Genomic DNA, 11042 nt, shown 5'->3' with positions numbered 1-11042 from the left:
TGAGACCCCATGGACTGTAGCCCACCAGTCTCCTTTCTCCAGGGGGATTCTCCAGGCAAGAATATTGGAGTTGGGTAGCCATTCTGTATAGCTTTAACTGCACGGACTTTTGTTGGCCAAGTGTTGTCTCTGCTTTTTAATATACTGTCTAAGTTTATCATAGCTTTCCTTCCAAGGAGCAAGCGTCTTTTAATTTCATGGCTGCAGTCACTATCCACAGTCATTTGGAGCCCAAGAAAATAAACTCACTACTTCCACTTTTTCCCCTTCTGTTTGCCATGAAGTGAGTTCTTTTTATCGTAAGGTATTTCCCACTAAGGGTGTCAGTTCAGTTCAGTTGCTCAGTTGTGTCCAACTCTTTGTGACCCCATGAATTGCAGCACACCAGGCCTCCCTGTGGGAGAAGGCAATGGCACCCCACTCCAGTACTCTTGCCTGGAAAATCCCATGGACAGAGGAGCCTGGTAGGCTGCAGTCCATGGGGTCGCTAATAGTCGGACATGACTGAGCGACTTCCCTTTCACTTTTCACTTTTCACTTTCATGCATTGGAGAAGGAAATGGCAACCCACTCCAGTGTTCTTGCCTGGAGAATCCCAGGGACGAGGGAGCCTGCTGGGCTGCCGTCTATGGGGTCGTACAGAGTCGGACGCGACTGAAACGACTTAGCAGCAGCAGCAGGCCTCCCTGTCCATGCCCACTCCCAGAGTTCACTCAAACTCACGTCCATCAAGTCAGTGATGCCATCCAGCCATCTCATCCTCTGTCGTCCCCTTTTCCTCCTGCCCCCAATCCCTCCCAGCATCAGAATCTTTTCCAATGAGTCAACTCTTCACATGAGGTGGCCAAAGTATTGGAGTTTCAGCTTTAGCATCATTCCTTCCAAGAACACCCAGGGCTGATCTCCTTTAGAAAGGACTGGTTGGATCTCCTTGCAGTCCAAGGGACTCTCAAGAGTCTTCTCCAACACCACAGTTCAAAAGCATTAATTCTTTGGCACTCAGCCTTCTTCACAGTCCAACTCTCACACCCATACATGACCACTGGAAAAACCATAGCCTTGACTAGATGGACCTTTGCTGGCAAAGTAATGTCTCTGCTTTTCAATACGCTACCCAGGTTGTACAATCAAATTACTGTGTTTTAGGTAGTTTAAAGTAATTACTTTCAGTGTGGTTAAACCTCCAACTCAAAATGCAGTTGTATATTATGCTTGTTAGTTTCTTTTCTTTTTTCTTTTTTTTTGCATCTTAGGGATAATTAGAGGGAGAAATGGAAATGACAACCCACTCCTGTATGCTTGCCTGGAGAATTTTGTGGACAAAGGAGCCTGGTGGGCTAAAGTTCACAGAGTCGCAAAGAGTTGGACACAACTGAGCGATTAATACCCTTCTAGAAGGAAAATAGAGATTTCAGTTGGTAATAATTTTTGGCAGAAAGAACAGGATGGGTGGAAGATAGAAGAGAGAGGTCCCAAAAGTTAGTCCTTTTCATAGGAAAGGATTGAAAAGCCACAAAAACCATACAATGTCTTTGGAGAGGAACTACCCAGTATCTACCAATATATATTTATAAACCTAAGAAATAATTTTATTTATTTATTTATTTTTGGCTGTTCTGGGTCTTTGTTGCTGTACAGGGTCTTCTTTAGTTGGGGCGAGCAGGGGCTACTCTCCAGTCACATTATGAGGGTTCCTCAGTGTGGAGGCTTCTCTTGTTGCAGAGCACAGGCTCTAGGTGCTCGGGATTCAGTAGCTGTGGCACATGGGCTCAGTAGTTGCAGTTCTTGGGCTCCGGGCACAGGCTCAATAGTTGTGGTGCATAGGCTTAGTTGCTCCGAGCCCTGTGGGATCTTAATTCCCTGACTAGGGATCGAATCTGTGTCTCCTACATTGGCAGGCAGAATCCTAATGACTTAAGCCACAAGGGAAGCCCTCCCAATATATATTGGATATTTCACCATTATGTAACATTTATCACTTACTGTAGACCTAGTAAGTCTGTATGTAAAAAGATTTATTAAGCAAGATATACATGCTCCATCTGAGCATGGACCATCTCAAAAGGTGAGAATGGCCCCAGATTCACAGGGTGGTTAGTTTTTATGGGCTGGGTAATTTCATAGGCTAACAAGGGGAGGATTACTCCAACCACCTTGGAGAAGGGACAAGGATCTCCAGGAACTGGGCCACCACCCACTTTTTGGCCTTCTGTTGTCAGTCTTGGAACTGTCATAGCGCCCTTGGGTGTGCCACTTAGCATATGCTAATATACTGCAATGAGTATATAATGAGGCTCAAGGTCTCCTGGAAATTGAATCTTCCAGCACCTTGGGCCTCAGTGGCTCTCACCAGTTTATGTCATATCCTCCGGACTACATCATTCTTTTATAAGTTGTACCCTGCCCAGTTCCCTCCTGTTTTAATCCCAGCACTAGTCAGGGCCTGTCCCTTCCTGGGTCTCTCCAGCAATGCCAAAGGTGTCACCCCTTCCTCTGGGAAGAAGAGAGAGTTCTGCCCGCGCCCCACCCCCGCCGCCCCCCCACTCCCCCTCCCCCACCCCCCCCCCACCCCCCGCCAAGAGGCCTATTTTCAACCTCTCCAGTCAAGTCCCTGCAGGTCCTTTCTAAGCTGTGGTTGGGAATCTTGTATTGTTCTCCAAGTGTAGGGCCTGGGAGGCAGTTCAATCATGTATGGATGTGTGTACCAGAGAGGAGTGGGGGATGAGCCTAGGCCATTCTGTCTGTGCCTACAACTGGTAGATCTCAGTTTAAGGCAGTCTGAAGCTGATACCATCCACCAGGAGGGCCTCTTTAGGAAGAACATAACCTTACAAATGCAAAAATTGACACAGACCTTGGAAGGGGCTCTGTGCAAGTGAGCTGACCCTACACAACATTGGTTTCATGGTGAGCCTTTCTCTGCTAAGACATACACCACATCCTCCCCTCACTGTAGGGTGGGGTGGGGGTGGATTGCAGAAAGAGTAAGTATAAGCCTAGGACCCTGATTCTAGTCCAGTCTCTGCCCTGAATAATCCGTTCAGGGCATAACTCTGTTCTGGCTGATCTCTAAGGTACTTTCCAGCTTTATTCCTTCATCATTTCAGGAACAAGGCCATTGAAAAGTCAATCAAGCCCTTGTTCTCTTTTTTGGAAACTCTAGTCCATCTCACATTAAACAAATGTATTTAATTAAACATGCTGGTGGCAGTGGTTTAATTGCTAAGTCATGTCTGACTCTTGTGACTCCATGGACTGCAGCCCACCAGGCTCCTCTGTCCATGGGATTTCCGAGGCAAGATTATTGGAGTGAGTTGCTGTTTCATACTCCCAGGGATCTTTCTGACCCAGGAATCCAACATTGGTCTCCTGCATTGCAGGCTAATTCTTTAGCAAGTGAGCCACCAGAGAAGCCCATTTAATTGAACATAAAGCCATTAAATATATATTTGGCTGTGTAAAACTTGGAAGTTGTTTTTACAAAGTGAAGTGTTTTCTTCACTTTGGGAAATGTCATTCATTAAGCACATCTGTACTGCAAGGCCATGAGGAGTCAGGCACTGTTCTAGATATTAGGGTACAGAGTTAACAAAAACCCCTGACTGTATGGCAACTATGTGGAATGGAGCCCAATAAGCAGATACAAAAATGAGAAATTGTGGCACATGGTGGTAAGTGCTATGAAGAAAATTAAAGCAAGAGATTTAAAAGAAAGAAAAGGAAAAAATTTAAAAAGAAAGCAAAGATGGGGATGGGTGCATGCCAAGTCACTTCAGTTGTGTCACCCTTTGTGACCTTCTGGACTGTAGCCCAACAGGCTCTTCTGTCCATGGGATTTTCCAGGCAAGAATACTGGAGTGGGTAGTCATTTCCTACTCTAGAAGACCTTCCCAACCCAGGGATCAAATCTATGTCTCTTGTGTCTCCTGCGATGGTAAGTAGATTCTTTACCACTAGCAGCATCTGGGAAGCCCCCAAAGATGGGGCTGGGGCTGGTTCATTGCATATAAAGGCCCTGGGGTTTGGCAGTCAGTTTTGACCTTTGGTAATGACAACTGGATCAGTGGTGGCCTCTGATGATAAAAGTCAGCAAGACTGGGGGTCTTGCCAGCACACTCAGGACTCTGGAGCTCAAATCTCAATTCAGGCATGATTCAGATGCTGTTTGACTTTGTTAACTCAAATAGTTTGCAGCTGGGTGTGATTTCTCAGTCATCAATGCGCATTGCTAACTTAGGAGTTTGAAACGAAATGTTTATATGCTATATCTAAGCACAAGAACGGAGAAGGCAATGGCACCCCACTCCAGTACTCATGCCTGGAAAATCCCATGGATGGAGGAGCCTGGTAGGCTGCAGTCCATGGAGTCGCTAAGAGTCGGACATGACTGAGCGACTTCCCTTTCACTTTTCACTTTCATGCATTGGAGAAGGAAATGGCAACCCACTCCAGTGTTCTTGCCTGGAGAATCCCAGGGATGAGGGAGCCTGGTGGGCTGCCGTCTGTGGGGTCGCACAGAGTTGGACATGACTGAGGCAACTTAGCAGCAGCAGCAGCAGCAGCAGCAGCAAGCACAAGGATGGCAACCAGTACTTCATTTGTAGACATCAGTTAAACATGTATTCGTGTGCTGGTTTCTATTTGAATTTGGAAGCCCATCCATGCTTTTATTTTTTTTTTTTTGAGACTTTTTTTGATGTGAACCATTTTTTTTTTCCCCCCTAAAGTCTTTATTGAATTTGTTATAACATTGCTTCTGTTTTCTGTTTTGGTATTTTGGCCACTAGGCATGTGGGATCTTAGCTCCCAAATCAGAGATTGAACCCGGCCCCTGCACTGGAAGGCGAAGTCTTAACCACTGGACCGCCAGGGAAGTCCCACCCATCCCTGCTTTTAAAGGTCTCATACATTTTTGTCTGCTCTGGAAAACTTGGAGGAATTGTGCTGAGTGAGTGACCTTCCCTGATAATGACCTCCACCCACTGAGGCAGGTGCTCTGTGGACATGAAATTGAATGAAGACCCAGACAGGCCCTGGGTGCAGAGCCCTCATTGTTTTTGCTCACATCTACCCTGGGCTTCCACCTCTCTAGAAGGAAGATCCTATTCGTGGACTATCCCATAGGGGAGTTTAAGGCTTTAGCAACATCACTGCTGGTCCTCACACAGACCTCCCAACTTTTGATGCCTTCATCGATATTATCCAGAGCGCTCCTTAAAAAACAACCCACCAGCTCCACTGTCACAGCCTGACACTCACCTATGGGTCCCACCCCACTCCTAAAAACCTGACTCCCAGAGCTGCTGGCAACAAGCGTGACCTTCCGGCTGTGCCTCCGAGAATGAATTTTCGTTCACTCTCAAACCCTTCCTCTCTTTCGCCCTCCTCCCTAGCCAAAGTGGCTCTCCCCTGTCCCCTGGGGGCGTCTTCCACTCCCGTCCCGCTCTATGGCCATGTAGGGAACTCGGCCTCCACCCGTACGGCAGCCTCCAGGCCGATCACCGTCCTCTGCTCCTTCTCCGAAGTTCACGCCATCTATTTCTGTCCTTTACTCCTTACCTCCAGCAGCTCTGGCACCAAACATGGGCCATGTGCCCTGATCTAGTCCACGATGTTCACCTGCCTGGGGAGGCCTCACCTGAGCCTGCTCCAACCCTACTGATGTCACTCCCTGGGGTGAACCTCAGCAGCAAGAAGCACCCCTTCCGCGGTCCATATCATCACCTACTCAGCGTGTCCATCCACCTGGCCCCTCGGTGGCTTCCCTTTCCTACCATAACCACAACCCACTCACCTCTCCTCAGACCCCCAATCATACCACCTGTCCCATCTCCCTCCTACGCCCCACCCAGCCACACCATCTTCATGCCATCTGATTTCCTTCCCCTGGGGGCTGGAGCCTTTTGGATGGTGTCAGCCTTTTGGAAGGAGCCCTTGCCAATGGCCTTAACTCATCTCAATTTGCCCCTCAGCCCCAAACTGTCCTGTCTTCTTTCTCTCCCCTCCTGGCCCTTGACTGGTGAAGAAAGCTATCATTCCATGCTAAATGGACCAGCTACAAAATCATTTTAACTCTGCTACTTCCTTTCCACAATCTGATCCCTTTCCCACAAAAACATGCATTTCATTACCCTGGGACTCTCTCAACCTTGGCCTTTCACAAAAACATGCATTTCATTACCCTGGGACTCTCTCAACCTTGGCCTTTCACCCTCAAATTCTTAATACCTCTCCTACTGCCAATTTCTTAAAATTACTTCACCTACCACTTTCTGGAGGCCAGTCTTTAAGAGCTTTGTCTTCTTTGCAGTAAACATGCCTTTCTTATCTCTGGGGATTAGCTGCCTCTGAGTCTCTCCAAGTCTAACTTCCTGGTCCAGGTCAAAGGCGCTCCAGGTACTGAAAACTGAAGGGAGGTCTCCTGGTGCTGTTTGTGGACTTCAAGAAATCATGGAAAGCAACAGATCAGAAAGCATAATTCTGGTTTTTCAAAGTCGAGGTAATTTCCTACAAGTATAGGCTTGGTGACCTTGCCATCAATCTCAACAGTTCACTTCAGTTCAGTCGCTCAGTTGTGTCTGACTCTTTGCAACCCCACGGACTGCAGCATGCCAGGCCTCCTTGTACATCACCAACTCCCAGAGTTTACTCAAACTCATGTTCATTGAGTTGGTGATGCCATCCAACCATCTCATCCTCTGCCGTCCCCTTCTCCCCCCGCCTTCAATCTTTCCCAGCATCAGGGTCTTTTCAAATGAGTCAGTTCTTCGCATGAGGTGGCCAAAGTATTGGAGTTTCAGCTTCAGCATCAGTCCTTCCAAAGAATATTCAGGACTGATTTCCTTTAGGGTGGACTAATTGGATCTCCTTGCAGTCCAAGGGACTCTCAAGAGTCTTCTCCAACACCACAGTTCAAAAGCATCAATTCTTCAGTGTTCAGCTTTCTTTATAGTCCAACTCTCACATCCATACATGACTACTGGAAAAACCATAGCCTTGACTAGACAGACCTTTGTTGGCAAAGTAATGTCTCTGCTTTTAAATATGCTGCCTAGGTTGGTCATAACTTTTCTTCCAAGTCTTTTAATTTATGGCTGTAATGACTTTAGAGCCCCCCACCCCAAAAAAAGTCTGTCACTGTTTCCACTGTTTCCCCATCTATTTGCCATGAAGTGATGGGACCGGATGCCATGATCTTAATTTTGTGAATATTGAGTTTTAAGCCAACTTTTTCACTCTCCTCTTTCACTTTCATCAAGAGGCTCTTTAGTTCCTCTTCACTTTCTGCCATAAGGGTGGTGTCATCTGCATATCTGAGGTTATTGATATTTCTCCCAGCAGTCTTGATTCCAGCTTGTGCTTCCTCCAGCCCAGTGTTTCACATGACGTACTCTGCATAGAAGTTAAATAAGCATGGTGACAATATACAGCCTTGACATACTCCTTTCCTTATTTGGAACCAGTCTGTTGTTTCATGTCCAATTCTAACTGTTGCTTCATGACCTGCATATGAGATTTCTCAATCTCATACAAAAATATAAAAATCAAGACTATTTTATGCCATTTAGAAAGCAGTAGAGCAATTACTTGGAACCAATACACATTTTGATGAGGTTGCTGAACTGGTAGATCAGGAAAATGCCATAAATATAGTCTATCTGGATTTCAAGTAAGGTTTTGTTTTTTTTTAAACTAAGATCTAAGATATAGTTGATTTACAATGTTGTGTTAGTCTCAGGTGTACAGCAAAGTCATTCAGCATATATATATATATATATATTCTTTCCCAGAATATAGCTTCCTGTGCTTTATAGTAGGTCCTTACTGTTTATTTTATATATAGTAGCAAGGCGTTTTTTGATAATCATCTGAGCAAGTAGAAAAATAAAGTCTGAATTACAGTAAAACTAGGAGAATTCATTACTGGGTGAGTATACTCAAAGAGTATTAAATAATGGATTCATCTCAGTCAGAAAGTATGTTTCTAGAAGTTTGCTGAAGGTACTACCCTGAGACGTACCCATTCAATACTGCCCCAGATTTTTCGGATGATAATATAGAAGGAATACTTACAAATACGTAGATAATATCTATAAAGGGAATTATGTTCGAGGGAATAATTAAAGCCAGAATTAACTGGACTGTAACAAGATATCTTTAATAGGGAAAAGTAAACACGTTAATATTGAGTGAAAGAAGCAAGTCATAGAAAAAAAATCACTATAAGATTCCTCTATATATAGTTCAAAATAGGTGGAACTTACCAGTGTATTGTTTTGGGGAATACATGTAGGAGATAAAAACCATGAAGAAAAGCAATGGAATAATCATCAGAGAAGCCAGGAAAGTTGGAAGGGAAGAGGGGACGTGATCAGGGAAAGGAACAAAGGGTCTGTAGGGGATACTTTGTAATTTCTTACCTTGGGAGATGGGGTGTTGATTGAGTCCTGTCTGACTCTTTGCGACCCAATGGACTGTAGCCCACCAGTCTCCTCTGTTCATGGGATTCTCCAAGCTAGAATACTGGAATGGGTTGCCACGCCCTCCTCCAGGGCATCTTCCCGACCCAGGGATCAAACCTGTGTCTGTTATGTCTCTTGCATTGGCAAATGGGTTCTTTACCACTAGTGCCAGCTGGGAAGCCCTTGGTGATGAAACACAGTATTTATATTATCTTTGCAAATGAATGCATTCTTTTGAGTGTTTGTTACATTTTACAGTAAAAAAATTTTTGAAAGGAATAAATCTACAGTCCTCTGGTCTAAAAAACTACCCCAAAGTTCTAATAGTCTAATCAATGTGATGTATGGAAGAGTTAGGGGACTTAGTTGATAATGAAAGTCAAAGACTCAGGTAATCAAGAGCCACTGACTGGGGTCCTGGCCAATGACCATGCACAGTCGAGGAACTGCTCTTTCCCTGGGAGGAAGGGAATTTGACCCAGGAGATGTGAAGAGTCATTGTCTGTCCTCAGATGCCTGCTTTTCCTGCTAATATGAGTTTAGGAGGATTCACGGGGGTAGTTGACTGCTGTCTTCAAACCTTTCAAGCTGTTATATGGAAGAGGAATTCAACTTGCCCAGGTAGGCTCCAGAAGACAAAATGATGTAGAAGCCACTGTGAGGCTCCATCAAGTAACTTTCTAATAGCCAGATGGCTTTGACAGGCCATGAGCTTCCCATCTCTGGATGCATTCATGCAGAGCCTGGGAGAGTTCTGTTAACAGGTAGTTGGAAAGGACATAGAAGAGTGTGATTGGTTTAAATGACCTTTCAGGTCCCTTGCAACTGCCACAGGCTCTGACTCTATGCAGTTTCATGATTCTGTGAGACTTGTGCATTATGCCTGGGAAGGTAAGCAAGAGGCTGATTCTAAAATAAGACATTTGTTTTCAAATATAAGCCTTATGTTTTGACAACCACTTCCTTTTTATTTTTTTTATTCCATGACTTTTAAAACTTTTTATTTTGTTTTGGGGTATAGCCGATTAACAATGTTGTGATAGTTTCAGGTGGACAGCACAGGGATTCAGTCATACATATGCATGTATCCATTCTCCCCCAAAGTCCCCTCCCATCCAGGCTGCCACATAATACAGAGTACCCTGTGCTATACAGTAGGTCCTGGTTGACAGACACTTTCTTTTAAAACCATTAAATGGCATTGTAACATGTATAATATCATATAAGAAACATATCACCAGTCCAAGTTCGATGCAGGATACAGGATGCTTGGGGCTGGTGCACTGGGATGACCCAGAGGGATGGTATGGGGAGGGAGGTGGGAGGGGGGTGGTTCAGGATTGGGAACACATGTACACCCGTGGCGGATTCATGTTGATGTATGGCAAAACCAATACAATATTGTAAAGTAATTAGCCTCCAATTAAAATAAATAAATTTAAATTTAAAAATATATAAAATATAAAATCAATAAATGGTATTGGTACCTTGCATTTCTCAGATTTCAATGGCCAAAGGCTTTGAGACCCTATCACCACCAACAGAAACATCACTTTTCCAGATGTGCTTCCAGATTCTTGGTGCTGGAGAGATTCCTGAGGTCCGGTTTCAACCTCCCATCCAGCTGCAAGAACACAAGAGGGGCTCAGAGCGATCCCCGGAATCACAACTGATGGATGGAAGCTGGGACTTGTGCTATTCTCTCCTGCCACCTGCTGGCCCTTCCCTTCACCTCCTGCTTCTCCAGGTTGTTGGAGGTGTCCACGTGACACCCAGAATTCCTTCCGGGGAGGGACCCTTCCTATAAGGGGAAAAGCTTGGATGACTTCCAGTGCCTCTTACTAAATCTAGGAAAAGCATAAATTCACAGAAGATGAGGGCTGGAAGAGACCTTTAGTTCAGTTCAGTCGTTCAGTCGTGTCCGACTCTTCGCGACCCCATGAATCGCAGCACCCCAGGCCTCCCTGTCCATCACCAACTCCCGGAGTTCACTCAGACTCACGTCCATTGAGTCAGTGATGCCATCCAGCCATCTCATCTTCTGTCGTCCCCTTCTCCTCCTGCCCCCAATCCCTCCCAGCATCAGAGTCTTTTCTAATGAGTCAACTCTTTGCATGAGGTGGCCAAAGTATTGGAGTTTCAGCTTTAGCATCATTCCTTCCAAAGAAATCCCAGGGCTGATCTCTTTTAAAATGGACTGGTTGGATCTCCTTGCAGTCCAAGGGACTCTCAAGAGTCTTCTCCAACACCACAGTTCAAAAGCATCAGTTCTTCCTCATTCAGCCTTCTTCACAGTCCAACTCTCACATCCATACATGACCACAGGAAAAACCATAGCCTTGACTAGATGGACCTTTGTTGGCAAAGTAATGTCTCTGCTTTTCAATACGCTATCTAGGTTGGACATAACTTTCCTTCCAAGGAGTAAGCGTCTTTTAATTTCATGGCTGCAGTCACCATCTGTAGTGATTTTGGAGCCCCAAAAAATAAAGTCTGACACTGTTTCCACTGTTTCCCCATCTATTTCCCATGAAGTGATGGGACTGGATGCCATGATCTTCGTTTTCTGAATGTTGAGCT

Source organism: Bison bison, unplaced genomic scaffold, assembly GCF_000754665.1.
Source record: "Bison bison bison isolate TAMUID 2011002044 unplaced genomic scaffold, Bison_UMD1.0 scf7180017864123, whole genome shotgun sequence".
NCBI lineage: Eukaryota > Metazoa > Chordata > Mammalia > Artiodactyla > Bovidae > Bison > Bison bison.
Note: the sequence above shows the minus strand (reverse complement) of the source record.